Raw genomic sequence first — 5,065 nt, 5'->3', positions numbered from 1 at the left:
TAGTTTCAGGTGTACAACAAAGTGAATTAAAAAAAATAGATACATGTATATGTATAACTGAATCACTAAGCTACAGACCACTTTGCTGTAGACAAGACTTTTAAAACTTGTCTTCAGTGACCACATTTTAATTTGCTAAACAGGAAGCTGGGGGAATTATAAAAGTCATTTTAAAGCAATACTAATTGCATTCATTGTTCCAGCTGTCATCATCAATAGCCTATCCCTGAATTTCCTGGTTAGGACTAGACCCACACTGACCTATATAGACTGGAGAATTTGGGATTGATGATTGTTTCTGTTTCAGGCAAGCTTTTGTATTGGGACAGAGAAATAACCAGACCCAGACTCACCTGTCATCCAACTCTCTCCTTTGTCATTCTCATTATTTTTAAAAGTCCAGAAAAACATTATCGGAGTATTAAGTATATATTTGTTGAAGCTTATTTATGAAAAACAAAATGTTTTAAACTATTATAAGGATACTGAGTAAAATGGGGAAAGATTAGAAATAGATTTAACAGTAATATAAATGTTAATAATAATATGATGATTTAATAACAATGTAAATATTATTATTAAAAATAGATTTAATAGTAATAGAAATAGTCTTCATTTTATATCAAGTCTTTTTTTTTTAAATAAAAGGGCTGGGGGAGAAAGAAGGAAAAGGCAGAAGAGAGAAAGAAGGAAATGAAAGAGAAAAAGAAACAGGAGAGGTGTGAAACATGATAGAGAGAAGGGGAGGGAGAATCTAATGGAAAATTAAAGATTAAAAAAAGAGATAAAAAGATGGATGAGGGGTTTCCCTGGTGGTCCAGTGGTTAAGACTCCATGCTTCCACTGCAGGGGACCTGGGTTCAACCCCTTGTTGGGGAACTAAGATCCTGCAAGCCAAGTGGAATGGCCAAAAAAAAAAAAAAAATTGAATTGAATTAAATTAAAAAAAATTTTTAAGCCCCTCTCTCTTCTCCGCTTAAAAAAAGAGAGAGAGACAGAGAGAGACGGATGAAAATAGAGATTCCTAAACTGATAAGGTAGACTTTTTTTGCACTAATGTAAGGAAAGGAAAAAGATGACAGAAATTTATCTTTGTCTAAAAAGATGCTAGAATCTTTTTTCCTTAAAAAGCTGTCCTTTAATTCAGTCTCTCCTCTAGCTACCACTCCATTATCTTCTTATCTTCTCCAAGCTTCTTTTAAGAAGCCTTCACTTACTATCTTCACTTCCTCTCTGTGTATTAACTCTTTAATCCTCTCTGATCTGGCTTCTGCCACCAATTCTCACCAGAACCTGCCCTGACTAAGGTCATAGCAGGCACCAACGTCATGATTGGACCTTGCCTGTTTCTCTAACAATGTTGACACATCCCTGCCTCTTAGAAATTCTGCCTTGAATTCTGGATGCTGTTCCTTTTAGTTAGACTTCTACTTATCTGACTAGCAGCCCCTCATTCTAAAGGTGCTTCCCTCATCCAACCTTGTATTTATTTCAATTTTTTGGCCACGCCATATGGCTTGAGGAATCCTAGCTCCCTGACCAGGGATTGAACCTGGGACTTCTGCAGTGAAAGCACAGAGTCCTAACCCCTGGACCACCAGGGAATTCTTCAACCCTTTAACTTTATTGTTCCTTAGAATTCCATGCCGGAGAAGCCAATGGCAACCCACTCCAGTGTTCTTGCCTGAAGAATCCCAGGGACGGCGGAGCCTAGTAGGCTGTCGTCTACGGAGTCTCACAGAGTCGGACACGACTGATGCGACTTAGCAGCAGCAGCAGAATTCCATGCAATTCCTACCATTCAGCACCTGGGTCAGTGGAAAACCACCTAACTCAGGATTTTAGCAGCTTATACATCCTCGGTTAGCATGTACCCATTTATGATCCCAAACTTCACATCTCCAGCTGTACAATTATCCAAGTGTTCACACCTTTGTATCCAGCTACCAAGCCCATCATTTCCTATGTGGCCAATAAATAATTCATCATGTTTGCAGAGAAAGGATCTCCCTTTCAGACTCTGTATGATTAAAAAACAAGCCATCCATTCAGCGAGGAGCTAAAACCAGTGTGAGAGATGAGAAAACACAGTCAAAGTCCTAACCAATGGACTGCCAGGGAAGTCCCTGCAATGAAATAGTTGAGAATGTTTAACAGTGATAGACTATTTTGGGGGGGCTCCCAAATCACTGCAGATGGTGACTGCAGCCATGAAATTAAAAGAAGCTTGCTCCTTGGAAGAAAAGTTACAACCAACCTCGACAACATATTAAAAAGCAGAGACATTACTTTGCCAACAAAGGTCTGTCTAGTCAAAGCTATGGTTTTTCCAGTAGTCATGTATGGATATAAGAGTTGGACTAAAGAGAAAGCTGAGCACCAAAGGATTGATGTTTTTGAACTGTGGTGTTGGAGAAGACACTTGAGAGTCCCTTGGACAGCAAGGAGATCAAACCAGTCCATCCTAAAGGAAATCAGTCCTGGGTGTTCATTGGAAGGACTGATGCTAAAGCTTAAACTCCAATACTTAAACTCCAATACTTTGGCCACCTGATGTGAAGAACTGACTCCTTGGAAAAGACCCTGATGCTAGGAAAGATTGAAGGCAGGAGGAGAAGGGGACGACAGAGGATGAGATGGTTGGATGGCATCACCAACTCAATGGACATGAGTTTGAGTAAGTTCCGGGAGTTGGTGATGGACATGGAAGCCTGGCATGCGCCATCCATGGGGTTGCAAAGAGTTGAACATGACTGAGCAACTAAACTGAACTGAACTGACTCAGAAAAAGGGTCTGACATATCCGCATGCCTCAGTCCTCGGAAATAAATAAGGTAAGATTTTGTATCGTTGTTGTTGTTCAGTTGTGTCCGACCCCATGGACTGTAGTGGCTGCAGCAACTGTAGCGACTCTTTGCAACCCCATGGACTGTAGCCCGCCAGACTCTTCTGTCCAGGCAAGAATACTGGAGTGGGTTGCCATTCCCTTCTCCAGGGGAATCTTCCCAACCCAGGGATTGGACCTGCATCTCCTGGGTCTGCTGCATTACCGCTGAGCCAGCACGGAAGCCCCAGGGCCCTGAGCACCAGTCCCCAAGTCTCTCCCTCAGTCCACACAAGTCAGTCGTGTCCGACTCTCCACGGCCCTGTGAATTGTGCCCTACGGGCTCCTCTGTCCGTGGGATTCCCCAAGCAAGAATACTGGAGTGGGCTGCCATTGCCTCCTCCAGGGGATGGTCTGGTAAGACTGGATGATGCTGGGCCTTGAATGCCAAGCTGTGAGCTTTCTAGATTATTCAAGGAAAGAGAAGGCTTGGGAGATCCATGAGAAAGACCAGAGGGAGCCTTGATGATTGTGATTACAGAGAAGCTGGCAGGGACCTGAGAGGCCTGCCTTTCTCTGCAGGAGCCTCTTCCTCTCCAGGGTCCCTGATGGGGGACTTCCAGTCTCTCCAGCTTCCAGGATAGGGGTTCAGGCTGGGACCAGGGTGGAGCAGGGTGATTAATGGCACAAGCTCCATAACTGGTCGGGTCTGGGCTCAAATCCCGACTCCAATACTTACTGGCCAGGACTGTGGCCAAGTTACTTAACTTTTCTGAAAGCATCAGCTGCCTCATGAGGCAAATGAGGACCACAGTGGAACCCACCTGCTGGAGTTTTGCCGAGGTTAAATAAAACAATGCCTTATAGGTACTTGATGTGTGTTAACTCTTTTCATGCGTGTCTTATCCCTGTTATATCTTTGCGTGCAGGCCATCACAAGTCCTACATAAAACTTTGGGCTTGGGAAGGAGATGAAGACTGAATCTGATGACCCTCCAACTTCTCTTCCTCTGTTCCTTGTATTCTCTTGGGCAGCCCTACACCTCCCCAACATGAGCAGACGCCAGCCCCTCACGCAGACACACAGCTACACTTCTCTTTCCCCTCACATCATAGAACATGACAGCCTGCTTCAGCTCAGCCTAAGGGCAGGCCTAGTCCTGCACGGCTTACCCTCTCTCACAAGCTTCACTCTCACAGATGTTCTACTCAGGACAGCCATTATCTCAGCCACGGGCCAAAAGACAAGGGAGCAATGCAGGCTAGAACGGGGACAGACAGCCCAGCCCAAGAGTTCTTCACCAGTTCCTGAGTTAAGCCAGTGGAAATGGCATTCTCTTACAGCATCGTGCCAGCCAGTTCGGATCAGCCAAGCTGAGGGACTGTAGTGAACAATCGCAGGCATTGTGGGATCAGCCTCACTGGGCAAAAACTCCTCATCACGGCAAGCAAGTTCTGTTTCCCAGCTCCCACTTCCCAGAAGCCACACCCCAGTGTGTCTGCAGGCGCCTCTGTCTCCACACCCCACCATGACACCCCCAGCCCCATCCCCGCCAGCAACACAGGGAAGACTTATCTGTACTTCATCCCTGCCCGGCTGCAGGCAAGACTCTCCATGTTGTGTGTGAGGCATGGTTGGATGAGGCGGGGCAGTTGGGGCAGCTGTGAGGATGGATAACTAGAAGGAAATGGGTCTGACACATTCCTTCAAGAGCTCCATGAATCAGGCTTTGATTCTTTGGCCAGCTACTGTGAGCACACAGCCTCTTCTGCCTTAACTTGGACGAGAGAATTCTTCCCAGACAACTCCTCCCCACCAGCTTCTCACAGAACTTTCCTTGGATTTCCCTCCCCTGGGGTCACTATCTGTTTAAACTAAAGTGGACCCCAAATTCATGTTGATGCACTACCTCCAGTGTGATCGTATTTGGAGGGGAGGCTCTGGGGGGTATAGGTATACCTCGCTTTTTCAAAAGTTTGCTTTATGCTACTTGCTTTTAGGAGATACCTACGTTTGTACCTGTTTTCCCTAACCAAAAGGAACCTGGAGAGAACTTGCTTTTACAAAAAAAAAAAAATAAAAGCGATCGAAAAATGAAGATAGTATTGCAGCATGTGTTTTTTACCAGTCTTTATAGAGACAGCCAGAGCCTCATTGTCTAACTCCTCCCCAATAACTACACTCAGCATCTCAGCCTCAAGCTACCAGTGCTTAGAACTGTGTCTGTGAATGTGCTTTGT

The 5,065-nt window shown here is 45.0% G+C and overlaps 1 non-coding gene across 1 annotated transcript; it reads right to left on the bottom strand.

The window, feature by feature from the left end:
* Window positions 1–1,531: 1,531 nt before the first annotated feature.
* On the bottom strand, window positions 1,532–1,604 carry TRNAE-UUC. The gene has a single exon. It is a non-coding gene; the product is annotated as a tRNA-Glu (tRNA).
* Between the last annotated feature and the right edge of the window lie 3,461 nt (window positions 1,605–5,065).

This window comes from Cervus canadensis, chromosome 29 (assembly GCF_019320065.1).
Source record: "Cervus canadensis isolate Bull #8, Minnesota chromosome 29, ASM1932006v1, whole genome shotgun sequence".
Lineage (NCBI taxonomy): Eukaryota > Metazoa > Chordata > Mammalia > Artiodactyla > Cervidae > Cervus > Cervus canadensis.
Note: the sequence above shows the minus strand (reverse complement) of the source record. Positions and strands in the feature narration are given on the sequence as shown.